General features: G+C 34.7%; 1 pseudogene; it reads left to right on the top strand.

The window, feature by feature from the left end:
- The first annotated feature begins 252 nt into the window (after nucleotides 1-252).
- LOC126698497 (uncharacterized) lies at nucleotides 253-10,853 on the top strand (annotated as a pseudogene).
- The last annotated feature ends 5,197 nt before the right edge of the window (nucleotides 10,854-16,050 follow it).

Here is a 16,050-nt window from a genome sequence, read left to right on the forward strand (position 1 = left end):
GGGTGTGTTTAGGTATGAACCAAGATGGGTTTTGAGGGTTATTTGGGCTCACAAGATTTAAATGGTGCAAGTTTTTGTCTAGGATAGAGATTAGATGGATTGGGCTCGCCTCTTGGAATATGTAGTTCAATTTGGTGGGTGGGTTGGTGGATAAATCTGGAGTCGGGCTATTAGGATGTTTAAGACAAAACACCATTATATTTTTTATTGTTTACCACAATTGTATCGACAAAGGTACCTTATATAACCATCAATATTGTTGGCATACTGAGCAAAAGATGAGCTGGGCGATTGCGGTGGCGTTTAACATGGAAGATATGCCCACGTCTAAAGTCTTGCATTATAATTCTAATCCCTCCAATAATGTTGTCTATAGCCGCTGGAGCTTCTCAAACACAACGTCGCGTACCCCCACAACCCAGGCGAAATAAACCAAATGGAATACATAGTTTCTTGCCTAGAGCTGTCTCCACCTGCCCCATTTAGTCTCGAATGATAACCCCGACGCCCACTGAATGGGAATTAGCAAAAGTAGCCCCATCAGTATTAATCTTGTACCAAGAATTTGTCGGGGGTGTCTACTGAACTGTGTCTTCTAACTTCTATTTCAGTCCGAGCTAGCTTGAAATTCGCAGCGGTAGATTGTCTGCGTTCCTGTTAAACCACATACACCATGCCACGCCACCGTGACTACCAACCCCGGCAACTCATCACCCATGTCATGTGTTGCCTTGCAATTTATATTAACAGAACGAGCTGGAGCTCCTCCCTTAAAAGTTAATGTACTCAAATTTTGTCTCAGCCGGTTTTGTCGCCCCCATTTTCAAATCAATTCTTCAAGACTTCAACCTATATAAATATCATCAATTCTGCATCTATTATTTTGCTTTCTTCAAATTTACCCAATTCTGCTCTGCTCCCAAAGAGCCGAGCAAATGTTTAATCTCTCAAAACAATGGCTTCTCTAGCATAAAAGAAAAAATGATGGGTCTATCTGGGCCACACGATCTCATCCTCGCCTTCCCATCATTTCCACCACCACAGGTCACAACTTTTCTTTATTTGAATTTCGATTCTTTTTGTGTTTATTATTTTAGTTGGAACTTGGAACTTAGAATTTTCGATGGAAATTGTTTTGATTTTCTATAGATTTAAGAAAACTCGGCCTCAGGAGCTGAAATCTCTAGCTCAAGTCATGTAGGTAGGTGTACTAGAGAACGTTGGATTTGCATTTATGTGATGCTTGTAAATTGTACTAATAAGTAATACCCAATTATGGTGCGCTTAAACATATATTGTTTTGTTATTATTCCATTTTGGGATGTTCTAAATGAATTGTTAACATTGGACATTATTTTAATAACTTTCCTAACTTAGCATTTTCTTTATTTGAGAAGTAAATACCCCTTTTCTTTTCTTTTTTTGTTTCGTTTATTTGAGTTCAAATTATGGAGTTTAATGTTGTGAACTGGTAACATTCTATTGCAAGTCACCTTTGGAAAGTTAAGATTCTTAATCTGGACAAAAAATTTGAGATGGATGGAGTGTATGATTTTTTTTTTTTTTTTTTTGATAATTCAATAGTTGGGGAGAGGGATTTGAAGTTTGAACCATTTATGTTGGAAACACCAGGAGGTGCTAGTTGAGTTAGAAGGTTTTTGACAGGAGTGTATGAATTTTGAATATCTATTATTGCTGAAGTTTTTGATTGTTGAGTTTTTGTAATTGCTTGAGACCCTTTGTATTCATCATCATGAACATGAAGTATTTGTCTGTTTTAATAAAGCTTCATTACTTATCAAAAAAAAAAAACTTTGGGAACTTTCACTTTTTTGTAAACTGATCTAACTCATAGGGGATTTTTTTTTCCTTTGCTTGGAATTCCCAAATTTTTAATTGATTTTCTTCTTGATAAGGTAATAATTTATTAATAAAAACAAATGGGTACAACCCAAGTGCAAGGAAAGTATACTCTAGGCATGAACCTGTAAAGATGTAAAGAGCTAACAAGAACTAATGTTTACAGAAAGAATTAATTTAAAATAATCAAGAAAAGAAGTGGAAGAAGGAAATTTCAACCAATTCTCTTGTAGTTTAGAATTTATAGTTATATCACTTGTATAGGTTTTTATGCTCTTTGTTTTGGTGGTGGATGTGGTTTGGAGGGGTGGAGTGTTGGATTACAGTGCATGAGTGATTTTATTTTGTATCAATTGTTTGTAAAAAAGCACACACGTTATGCAATTATCTCAATGACATATGGCACTGGCAGTGCTTTTGGATGGCTTGATTTTATAGATAATAGGCTTTAGCAGCCTAGTTTTGTTGAAGTTTCATGACTTTATGTTCATATGATGCACCTCTGATACAGTGGCATTTCCAATAGTTTCAGTGGTAGAAATGTTTTCCATTTGATAGCACTGAGGGATATATCTCTCCTAGAACAAAGCACATGCCAAAATGGTGGTGGGGAGAAGCTTCTAAACCTGGGCCCAAAACTGAAGCAACCAGAGATGCAAGACGTTGTCTTCTTTACTGGTACACTACCAATTTTACTCTCTATCTCTTTTTTTTTAATTATTTCTTATGAGATGGAAGACGCACTATTTGTGAATGAGCATTATGCCATTTGCCACCATTATTTCTGAAGCTCTTTTTTGATATTTTTTGAGGGTTGAGGCAGAGACATCGCACCATTTATCTGCTAAGTACTACCCTATGGTGCCTCCTCCAAGGTCAACTATTGCAGCAGCATTCAGTCCTGATGGAAGAACACTTGCTTCTACCCAGTAAGTTGTCACTAGTTGTTTCCTGATTCCATTTCAGGCCTCTCTCTGTTATTGAACTTCCCTCTGTTTTGATTCCTGCAGTGTTGACCATACAGTAAAGATAATTGATTGTCAAACTGGTCGTTGCTTGAGGGTTTTTTTAATTGGTCATAGGAGGATTCCTTGGGTGGTAAGGCAGTCAACTTGCTTCATACAAAGTATCCTTTATTTATATATATGTTACTGAATCTTTTCTCATCCTGAAAATAGTTTTCTTAATATTTAATTTGTGCATTATTGTTGATGAAACTCTGTCTCTCACTGAGGAAGTTGATATCTTATTGAAGAAGTTTATTGAAAATGCAGCACAACTGGATGGGGCTTTATTGAGGTTATTTGGCATTGGATAAAGGGATTTGTTATCCAGGTTATTTGATTTATTCTGTGAAACATTATGACATAAGTCTTTTTCTCCTGGAATTTGTGTTTCTGTCTTGTTAAAAGGTGGCTGATGGTTGAAAGTCAAGTCACCTTATGGCTAATGTGCTTAACCAGTGTACTTACGAGGAGGCCTTAAATTTAAGGTCTATTTATGAGTAGGCCCTAAGTTTGAGGTCTAATAACAAGGAGGCCTTAAGTTTGAGGTCATGTATATAAGCTACCCAATTTTAATTTACGGCGGGGGAGCTGTTAGGGGTGAATTTATGTGTGCTTATATGTACCTAATGAAGGTTCTGGCAAAAGACAGTTCAATAATTGCTTAGGATTGAATATATATGTATTCCAAAATTAAAACTTTCGTTAATTAATATTAGGTAGTGAAGTAAGAGGGAGACCCTAAGTAACATGTGATAGATTAAAAGAGTGTTATTGCACATGTTCACTAGTTGGAAGGTAAAAGCCTCTCCCCACAAATGGTCAAATTGACATGATTTCATGCTAGCATTGTTGGATTTAATATTTCAATCTAAAAAACATGAATATATATGTCCACTCCTTTCGTTTGAGATATTGTTGGGCTTAAGAGTTTGAGTAAATGTGAGTTGGTACAAGTAGATAACCTGGTGAAGCACAAAATTCTCAAGAAAATTGCAGGAAACATATAGAGCTGCACGAGAATAAAGAAACGGAAATCAGCACCTAGGTTGCTTGAAATTAGAACCTAGGGTTGCTACTTGCTTGGAATTAGTACCAAGAAGGAAAATCTAGGAATTTTCACTTAGGGTTGCCCAGAATTAGCACCAACTCATTGAAAAAATTCCAACAAAAATTGTATTAAACAAGGATACATACCAATAATGTTTTCTTTGGGGCCTTTAAATAGGGCTCCCAAGTAACATCAAGGGAAATCATGTTATAATTAAAATAACAATCAAATCCCATAGAATCCTCAAAATAAAATAAAAATAAAATCTAATTAGAAACGACTCTGGTCCAATGGAATCTAATTTGGTGTCAGCACCATAATCTCCTAGGGGAGAGGTGGGGACACAATGGAATTTTAGCCTAATTGTTGGGTGTTAAGTTGAGTATAGCCTAGACATATTTGGGTTTGTCTTTGTGGTCAACTTTTGAGGTTTGAGTGGTTTGGAAATGTAGCAGTGAAAATATGACATGAAGGTTTGAAAAGATTTTATTTATCTAAAGGAGCGAATATAACTCTTATGAAGAATACTTCATTTGAATTTAATTGCATTTTTTTTCTTTTATCGTCTGTATTTATGTTGCTTGAGAAAGATTTTTTGTGAGGCAGGATGGGAGATGAATCAAAATATCATTTGGTGAACTTGTTGTGGGGGGAAGGGGGGGGGGGGGGGGGGGGTGGTGTGGTTGTTCTCCATTGAACAAGAAAGGATTAAGTTTTCTTATGTTGAGGTGTGCTAGTAAAGTACAAGGGAGTATAGAGTGGATGGGCATCTGTTGTGGTTAAAAGGCCATTTAAGGTGATTTTGTTGAAGTTTAGAGGAGGTTGGATTTATTTTTTAAACATGTTAAGTTTGTTACTGAGGCTGTTTTTGGCATGATTATAGTTTGGTGAGTCTTCTTTAGTTCCCTGATTTTTTTTCCTTTTTCTGCAAACAATGATGCTTTAGTTGGTTCATATCTAGGTGGCTCAGCCATTGAAATCCTTCAATTTGCCAATGCCTTTCAGATTGCGAATTTGAATTTGTGGCTAATTCTTTTAAATTTTTGGATTATCAGTTTTCCTATAGGAAGTGAAGATAAAATTAAAATCTATTGGAAGTTTGGTTTGGAAAGTTGGGGGTTTGTTTGTTTTATGATGCCTTGAGAGGGTCTGATCATGAAAAGTTTCCTTGGAAGAGTTTATGGGGGTTGGTAAGGTGCCTCAAAAGTGTGAGGTTCTTCGGAGGATATTGATGATAAATTGGTGTTGTTTGTGCAAAAGTAGGAAAGTCAGTTTATTGTGTTTTACTCCATTGTTGGTTGTATTTTCCTCGAAGTGTTTTTCTCCATTGTTTGGTGGCAGGGGAGACATGGTGGTTGTGTTATCCTCAAAGTTGTTAATATCGTACCGGTGTACCATTTCCGGATTTTATATATATAAAAGCTAACATTTCTTTGGACAAAACAAATTCAAATGATTCATCAAAAGATAATGATGTAACAAAGAACAATGTAAGAGGTAATTTTAGTAAAGTTTTGAATATTTTAATTGTTTGTAAGAACAAAAGGCAAATAGCATGTCAGTACTTATTCATAAAAAGGTCTGAATAGGTAATTTTAGGTGAATTTATGCTGTGTGCTAGTTGATAACCACCAGGTAATATTAGAAAAAACAAAAAAAGGTGCTGATCTGTTGATCCTATTTTTCTTTCTGGAAAAAGAACAAGAATGTCACAGAAGCTTGGTTCTCTTCTGTACACTTGGACCTATGGTTCTAGAAAGTTCCAAAGAACAAATCAAAGGTGGCAATCAACTCGCGCTTAGACCATGTTTCACTGAAAAAAGCTTTGTTTCCACCTGGGCTCTGCTAGACAAGCAAGGAAAGCCAAAGATGCAAAATCGGGAGAATTCTTTGCTTCATTATTATGAAATTGAAGAACAAGAAGGAAGAGGTGGAAAGGAAAGAGACTAATAGTAGCGATGAAGAACTGAAGATGATGAGTAAATTTGGTGACTTGAGTGATTTTTTTTAATATATTTTAAACTTTGTTATCTTATACCGGTCCGAAACCAATATATTGGCTGAAATTTCTGAAATCCACTGAAATGGTGTAAACAAACTGAGGCAATTCAGTATTTGGACTGGTATGATTTGAGGGGGTTATTCATACTGGTTTGGTAACTGGTATGGTAATTTTTTGTTGTACTGACTAGTACGGTGCAATTTAAACTGCTTTGGTTTCCCTGTTTGGGGTCTCACGGGTAATGATGAATAACTTGATTCAGCTGCTTGCATATTGGCAAGGGAATTTAGGTGTCACGAGAGTGCTAATATTAGGAATGCTATTCCATTGTGTGTAAGGACAATTTTGAGATAAAAATATCTGGAATTTGCCAATAAGCTTTTGCTCAAATAGCACTTCTTTACCTTGTAAAAACAAGGTGGAGGGTGAGATCATGGGGTTATGTAACTTACCCTAAAAAAGAAGGAAATTATAGGAATTTTGATGGCATAGAACATCCTTGACATATTAGGTTGTTCTTTTTTAGATCATGTTATGAATGGATGATTGCTTTAGATAGTGTCTCTTCCATGACTTTTATTTATTTACTTGGATCTTATGAAGTTTTATATTGTAATAATTTAGGAGTGGCTTTAATACAGTCATAAATCTTCCTATGTATTTGATTTAATTAAGTTATTTACTTATAAAAAATGAAGACTTCAAAAAATTTAAAAATATTGGCTTCATCATTTTATGCTTTATTGTACACCATGACCAAATTGATTTTAACAGAAATATGAGTAATCTGGACATCTTCACAATCAGATTCTTTCTACTTCATTAAAAGTGTCACAACTTTTAGCATGAACTTCATATCTTGTTTAGACATGTCATGGAACGAGCTCCCTTAACTGATAGATTCAGACTCAAGCATTGGCAATATGACATGATGAAAGCCATGACATGGGTTGGTGCCGACCATCATCCAGAAAGCAATGATCAAAGAAAAATCAGTAACTTGCAGTTGACAAAATATCATAAAAATTTATTAAAATTATCTCAAATTGGATTGCTCAGTTTTAGTTGCTGGTGTAGCTTTTGCTAGGCAATTGTAACAAGTGAAGATAGTTTTTACAGTAACTCATGAGTATGTATTATATTGTGTTTCCCAATGGTTCAAACCACTTGTAATGTGTTCTGTAAAATTTTCTAATGTTTTGTGTACCTATGCATCTTTGGTTGGTTAGTTGTTTTGACAATTACTATGATTTCAGTCTGAAACTTCTTCTGGGGATAGGAGTGACTGCTTGAATAACAAAGTAGGATTTCAGGAAGAAAGAGGAGGGCTGTGAATCATTTTTGTGAAGAGGCAGCATGTTTTCAAGATATGTAAATTCTTTTTGTTACTTGTTTTATTCATCACTAATTTTGGTCATTTATATTTGCTGAGTAATTGTTCAAATTTTATGGTTTCTTTGATTAACTGGATACTTTCTATTTGACATGTGTATTAATTCTAAAAATCTATATCTTGTCAGCAGCCACTTCCTTTTTCTATTGATTTTCTGTCTCCATATGTCGCAATACTCTAGGATTTCAGTGTTGGTTTGGCTTATGTTTGCATTGTTGTCCCCTTCTGTTATAATCCTAATGTCCCATATGGATTTAGTATAAGCTTAACTATATGTTTATAAGCTCTTGGGCACTCTCCCCTTGCAAGCTGGTTTTCAAGGGTGAGTTCTACCCATGGGTTTATAACATTTGGTATCAGAGCCAACCTCTTGGGGACCCTTTCCTTGCAAGCCGGTTTTCAAGAGTGAGTTCTACCCATGGGTTTGTAACACCCTCCTCCTCCCTCTCCTTCTTTCTATTTGTTTTTCCTTAACAATAATGCTTTCTAACTTGTCAACCAGATGTGATTTCAAATCTTTTTCTAACTTGCCAACCATATGTAATTTCAAATCTTTTGCTTTTTCGTGTATGATAAACAATCTCTAAAGTTCAGTCTCTGTATCAAAGTACTAATGGAGCTTTTACAGGTTAGGTTCCATCCTTTGCATCCAGAAATAATTGCAAGTGGGAAGCTTGGATTATGAAGTTCGATTATGGGATGCAAACACATCAGAGTGTATAGGATCACGGGATTTTTGTAAATTTTACTGACTCTCTTGTTCAGTTACCTTCTGCAATAGTGGCTGCAGTTTTCAGTTAATAATATTCTTTAAGCTTATATTACTACTCATGTGGATCTTATTGCTACTTTTCTTGTAACAGATCGCTGTATTGCATCCATTGCTTTCCATGCTAAAGGGGATATCCTTGCTGTTGCATCAGGACACAAGGTATTGATTTTTGTCATACAACTTTTCTGTAGTTCTATCATGCTTAAAGGTTTTTCTTTTGATCCTAATTTTTTTTTTATATTTAAGTTCATAAGTCATGACTTTGTAGATCTATTATCGGCTTATCGCTGACAAATCAAATCCTGTTCAGTTATACATATGGCAGTACAAAAGAGAGGAGAAGCTTCACAACCAAACTTTATATTAAAGACAAGGAATTCGCTTCGAGAAGTGCATTTTGACCCTCATGCTGCTCCATTTCTATTAACTGCTGAGGTTAATTATCCAAAAAACATTCAACACCTTTGGGTTTACTTGTGATATCCTCCTCCAGCTGTTTTATGGCAAATGCTCATTCCCGTGAATGTGTTAATGACTGCTGAACTACCTCTCATATCCTTACCTTTCTTCTTTGTGCCTTCATTTGCCATAGATGGTTCGACTAGCATGCAAGTCAAGCCTTCTGCTTCAATGCGGTTTCAAGTGGATGCAAATGAAGTGCAGCGACATTATAATAGTATGGTTTCTCCTATGGAATCATTTTGTACTATTCCTACTGGCTCAATATATAAATTTTTCCATCTTGGCGTCTCATCTGTCTACTCAGAACATGACAATGCTAGGCGGCATCAGCCTGCCTGGCATTTCTGGAAGATCTAGCTTGCAATATCGCTTTTCAAACTCCCACTTCTCTGTATCTGATTCTGTGGAGGGTGCTGCTCTGGTTAATGCCCCAAGTGATTGGGTTGATACTCAACCCATTATCAGTAGAATCCAGTTGAAAATCACCACCTCACTGGCTGCTGTAGCTACTGCAGAGCTACCTTGCACTGTGAAGCTAAGTGTATGGCCACATGATGTTGAAAATCCTTTTGCCCCAATTAATGCTGAAAGATGTTGCTTACCATACCCCATGCCATCCTATGTAGGTAAGCAGGAAATTTTAATATTCAGATACAACTGTTATGGTGCTTTAGTATTGTAATGGGTATTAATGCCGTGGCATGAGTGAGGTCAAGGGTTCAAGTCCCATTGAGAGTGTGTGTGTGTAACTTAACAAACCAAAAAAAAAGGGTGCCATAGCAAGGCTTTCAATTTTCAAATATCTATTGCATTTTCTTTTGGACAAAGGCCACCATTTGTATGGACCTGCAATATTCTTTATTAGGAGTGTGTCATTTTACTTTTTTTTTTATCAAGACATGAAGCTCAGCTTGGCTGAATTTTAAACAGGGTGTTGCATTTAACATTTTTTTTGGGCTGCAATTGTATTTGAAGTGAAATGAGTGCCCATTTTTTGCCTTGTAGGAGATTTTTAGCGGCCTGTGTTGCATGCACTCTTCCACCCAGGATATCAGACTCTAATCCATCAAGATCCTGGAGCTGGAACATCCCCAACACAACATCCGGTCTCAGCTTACAAGTCACATACAAGCTTCGCACTTATTCTCTTGAGAAGGCAGCATAAAGCTTCATTCCCATCATCAACTCTTGTCATGCGTTCAACATTTCCCTTCTGTTATTGTTTTTCCTGTTAAATTTTTATGTTGGTGTGTCACCTTATGAACTTGTCTATTTTACTTTTGCAGATTTGGTTTAGTGCTTGTATCACAAGCCATAAGAGCTGCTCAGGGTTTGGCTTCTATCCAGGTCAGTTGTTTTTCGTGGATAAATGGAATGTGCATCTGAATTCATTGTCCTATTGGCTGGAAATTTGTGTCAAGTTCTCATATTTCAGCTTTTAAAACCACAATTCTTCATTGATCCATAAAACCACGGGGTTGCATGTCACCAATCCAACAATTTAGGCAATTGCAATTGGTCCATTATTCAACAAATCTATTAATTTTTACTTAAAAGTTTACTTTTTATTAGAAAGTGTATGCATAATAGGAAAAAAGGAAATTTCGAGACCTCAATGATGTGCCAGTGATTTCACCAGTGACCCAGTTCAGTGTTTTATGCATGAATTGTATTTGCAGTTCTCACCTACATTCTGAGCACATATTACTTGCCCATGGTCGACGTCATGGTTCTCTTCTTAAAAGTATTGTCAATGATGGGGAAACTTATTTACACTATGCTGGAGGTAACAGCATTTTATTGGCTTTATTTGTTACAATAGTTTCCTTTCATGAATTTTCTTTTTAACTGCTACTTTACTATGCTGGAAAATTTCTCTGTTAGACTCAGTTCTCTACATTTTGTTTGTCATTCAGGTTGCAGAGTTTCAGATATGGAACTTGTGGGAGTGCTTCCAAGTGCAGAGGATGAGGTCTGGTCAATGTTGCTTGCTTTCATCCATTTGCTGGAGGAGGTCTTGTTATTGGAAGAAAAGCAGAAATGCCACTAAACTAGGCTCTTGGCAGTGATCTTACTAATACTAACATGTAATGTAAAAATGCCTTTCTATTTTATCTAGGCCTACTTTTGGGAGGAAAGGATTTGTCACATTAGTATAAGCATCCGAAATGCAAATTTGGGTGTGTTAACTAGTAAGCAAATTAAGGTTCTCTAAAAGATTCCATTAGAATTGCTGCTAAATGACTAAAAGAGAGGTACTTCTTAAAAGAGAGGTACTTCTTAAATTATTTGAAACTTAATTTATAGAATTTTCCCTAAAGTATAAACCATCATAACAAAATGAGGTACATGAACTCTATTATTCCCTTATTATTACTCACAAAAAAAAAAAAAAAAAGTAATCTATATATTTTACATATTAACTTTGTAATTCTTTTATAATAAATTTCAATTATAAAAATGTTGAGTCAAACACTTATAATGTAAAAAATATTATTTGAAAAGTGAAAACTATTTTTTTTAAAATATATTATTTGAAAATTATTTTTACATTGTTCCAAAACAAAAATAAAAATTCTTTCTATCAAATATGCCTCAAAAGGTAAGAACAAAAAATATGCCTTAAAATAAAAACTATTAAGGCCTGTTTGGTAGGCTATTTTAAGCAACCTTTAGAGCATTTTAAACTCACTAACACACATTTTCACACACATATATCAAAAAGACCCAAACATTTCCTCTGCCAACATCCCTAATATCTCTGGAAATGCATTGCAATGTTGGTCTGGTCTGGCCTGTGTTGAACTCTTGTCAATCCAAAAGAGGTTTTTTTTTTTTTTTGAAGGGTCAATCCAGAAGAGTGAAAAGACACAGTCAAATAATTTTTATTTTTAAATGTATTTTATGGAACTTATCAAATAATAATAAATTAATAAAATAATAATAGATAAATTGAAAAATTATACTCTAAACTAAAAATAAATAAAATAGATATGCTGAAATGCACATTAAAGGTTCACATAAACATCTTTTATTCCTCACATAAACATCTTTTATTCACCTTCTCTCTCATACTCATACTCTCTTTTCTTTTATACTCGTACTCTTTTATCTTTAAGTCTATCACCTTCTCTCTCTCATACTCACTCTCTTTTATCTTGCTCTCTGTAAGCTTTAAGTCTAGCACCTCCTCTCTTATTTTTCTCTCATAAACATCTTCTCTCTCATCTTGCTTTCTTAGTTGATACCCTTAGATCAAATATTACAAACACCAAAGGCTGAAACCCTGAAATCATTAGCTTCTCTAAATTCTCAACCTTAACCTAGAAAAATGAAAAGATTCTCTCCTCACTCCGCCGGCCTAGTGTACGGAATAATTCATTTTTTTGAAATTTGAAGTGTAGTACAGATTTTTAGGACGGTGAAAAGAGGGACTATTATCATTAGAGTTAATAGAGAAGATTTAGTGGCTAGGAAAGTGACAAAAGAAGAGAGGAAGCCACGGCAGCGAGACTGGCAACTGATTGATCTCTTTCTTTTCTTTTGTCACCTTCCTAGTCACTAAATCCTCTTTATTAACTCCTATGGTAACAAATCCTCTTTTCACCATACTAGAAATCTGTATGGACGTTTCAAATTCTAAAAAAGAAGTATTCCGTACAATGTGCCGGCGGAGTGAGGAGAGAATCTTTTCATTTTTCTAGGTTAAGGTTGAGAATGTAGGAGATGGAGATACAAAGAAAATGGGAGCTGGAGGTGGGGACAAGAAAAATGAAGATGGCAATGGAAATGGCGGCCATAGCTCGATCATATGGGGTATTTGGGAATCTGTTAAGGATTTTTTTTTTAAGAATACATAGGCCTTTCTATTTTTCTTTTATCTGCTTTAAATCAATCGAAAGTTAAGGTATTCTGAGTGCACGTATGGTTCTCTCCAGCTTCTATCTATGCTCTTCATTTTGTGGTAGAAAGCAACTTAAAAGTGTGCATAGATGCTCTTAAAGCTCTTGCCAGATAATGTCCCTCGGATGCTATTTAATTCTATGAAAGTTGTTTTTCCTGCTTGGATACTTCAATATGAGCAAGTCTGTAATTTGTTTTCCTGGAAATGTAAGGTTATATTTGGATCAGTCCTGATGCTATTATGGCAACTCCACAACCTTAATCTTTACTAAATGGTCTCTTATTAACCGTTCAAATTTTTGCTGCTGTTAACCTAGATAATTACCCTACTAGATTTGCCCATTGTTTTGGGAATAATAAATAACGGAGGGTTAGAGGGGTTAAGTTGGCTTTAGGAATTAAGTTAATAACTTTTGAAGTCTCTTAAATCTTGATACTAATCCAAATTTCAGAATATATTATCCACTAAATAAAAAGGAATATGAAAAGTGTCAATTTCTTACCCTAGCTTGTCAATTCTTTTGTGTGTCTAAAAAAAAAAAAAAAAAAAAAAAAAAAAACTGGTATAAAAGCCTGTGACGTTGAATTTATACTATGGCAAGTAAAAATGTTTTTTATTTTATTTTATTATTATCAACAAGATTATTTTGAACATCATTAAAAAAAATGAGCATATATTTTTTTTCTAGAGAATTTCTATTTTAATCATAATGAAATGGTGATGATTTTTCTTAAATAATGGTTTTATTTTGGAATTTCTGATACTGCCTATATAAATATGAATTTTTTATAAATGGAATTTGTTATGGGTATCCATCCTGTGCCTATTGTATCATTGTATTGTGTAGACTGTAAACCACCCAGAAATAATAATGATACGCTGACGTAAGCATAGAGATTTGATCTTTTCCTTTTGCTTCTAGCAGGCGTTTAGTAGAGGTTAGTAGTTATTGTAGTAGACTAGTTGTACTGGTAACGGAGTGGCTCCGGCAACTCGCCCTGATAAGAAATTTTTTATGAATCCGGAGATACGTTACCAGTACAGCTAGTCTGCTACAATAACTACTAACCTCTACTAAATGCATGCTAGAAGAAAAAGGAAAAGATCAAATCTCTATGCTTACGTCAACGTATCATTATTATTTCTAGGTGATCTACAGTCTACACAATACAATGATACAATAAGCACAGGATGGATACCCATAACAAATTCCATTTATAAAAAATTCATATTTATATAGGCAGTATTAGAAATTCCAAAATAAAACCATTATTTAAGAAAAATCATCACCATTTCATTATGATTAAAATAGAAATTCTCTAGAAAAAAAATATATGCTCATTTTTTTTAATGATGTTCAAAATAATCTTGTTGATAATAATAAAATAAAATAAAAAACATTTTTACTTGCCATAGTATAAATTCAACGTCACAGGCTTTTATACCAGTTTTTTTTTTTTTTTTTTTAGACACACAAAATAATTGACAAGCTAGGGTAAGAAATTGACACTTTTCATATTCCTTTTTATTTAGTGGATAATATATTCTGAAATTTGGATTAGTATCATCAAGATTTAAGAGACTTCAAAAGTTATTAACTTAATTCCTAAAGCCAACTTAACCCCTCTAACCCTCCGTTATTTATTATTCCCAATCAATGTGCAAATCTTAAAAACTAACATTACATATTATAATTAACAATCAAATTTTTTTTTTTAAAAGCATGTTGTGTAAATTCGTTTAAAATATGATATTAAATCACTTTAAAATTGGAATAAAAATAGCAGAACCCAAAAAAAAATCCCAAAATTTGGAAAAGAGGTTGAAAACTTTGTAACACTTTTTTGAAAGGATAATCAACATTATTATTAGTTTAAAATAGTGTAATTATCTAGGTTAACAGCAGCAAAAATTTGAACGATTAATAAGAGACCATTTAGTAAAGATTAAGGTTGTGGAGCTGCCATAATAGCATCAGGACTGATCCAAATATAACCACACATTTCCAGGAAAACAAATTACAGACTTGCTCATATTGAAGTATCCAAGCAGGAAAAACAACTTTCACAGAATTAAATAGCATCCGAGGGACATTATCTGGCAAGAGCTTTAAGAGCATCTATGCACACTTTTAAGTTGCTTTCTACCACAAAATGAAGAGCATAGATAGAAGTTGGAGAGAACCATACGTGCACTCAGAATACCTTAACTTTCGATTGATTTAAAGCAGATAAAAGAAAAATAGAAAGGCCTATGTATTCTTAAAAAAAATCCTTACAGATTCCCAAATACCCCATACGATCGAGCTATGGCCGCCATTTCCAATACCATTTCCATTGCCATCTTCATTTTTCTTGTCCCCACCTCCAGCTCCCATTTTCTTTGTATCACCATCTCCTACATTCTCAACCTTAACCTAGAAAAATGAAAAGATTCTCTCCTCACTCCGCCAGCGCATTGTACGGAATACTTCTTTTTTAGAATTTGAAACGTCCATACAGATTTCTAGTATCGTGAAAAGAGGATTTGTTACCATAGGAGTTAATAAAGAGGATTTAGTGACTAGGAAAGTGACAAAAGAAGAGAGGAAGTCACGGCAGCGAGACTGGCAACCGATTGATCGGATGCCATTGCCAAAGAGATGGTGGCTAGCTTCTCATAGCCACCAGCTTGAAAGAAGCTAGCCACCACAGCTCTGTTTGAGCTCTTTCTTTACTTTTGCCACTTTTCTAGCAACTAAATCTTTTCTATTAACTCCAGACCCTCTTTTCACCGCCCTAAAAGTCTGTACTTCACTTCAAACTTCAAAAAAGTGAATATTCCGTACATTGCACCGGCGGAGTGAGGAGAAAATCTTTTCATTTTCTAGGTTAAGGTTGAGAATCTAGGTTAAGGTTGAGAATGTAGGAGAAGCTAATGATTTCAGGGTTTCAGCTTTTTGGTGTTTGTAATATTTGATCTAAGGGTATCAACTAAGAAAGCAAGATGAGAGAGAAGATGTTTATAAGAGAAAAACGGCAGCTTTTGGTGTTTGTAATATTTGATCTAAGAAAGCAAAATGAGAGAGAAGATGTTTATGAGAGAAAAATAAGAGAGAAGGTGCAAGACTTAAAGCTTACAGAGAGCAAGATAAGAGTGAGTATGAGAGAGAGAAGGTGATATACTTAAAGATAAAAGAGTACGGGTATAAAAGAAAAGAGAGCATGAGTATGAGAGAGAAGGTGAATAAAAGATGTTTATGTGAGGAATAGAACCTGAGATCCCCTCCTTCAAAAAGAGAACACTGACACGCCAACCACTTCGCTGAGAATCTTTAATGTGCATATCAGCATATCTATTTTATTTATTTTTAGTTTAGAGTATAATTTTCCAATTTATCTATTATTATTTGGTTAATTTATTATTATTTGATAATTTTATTACTTGTTTAAAGAATCATGCTTACATGGGAATTCGCCGATGGCCCACCACCTCAGATCTTTGCCTTTTCTTCGTTGTCGTCTTCTTCTTCACTCAAAGACCTCTCTTCGCTGAAAGACTTGGACCAGATGCTCTCTGAAGTCTCTACTCTTATTTTATCTTTTCATTTTGTAGCCCAAAAC

This window comes from Quercus robur, chromosome 9 (genome assembly GCF_932294415.1).
Source record: "Quercus robur chromosome 9, dhQueRobu3.1, whole genome shotgun sequence".
NCBI lineage: Eukaryota > Viridiplantae > Streptophyta > Magnoliopsida > Fagales > Fagaceae > Quercus > Quercus robur.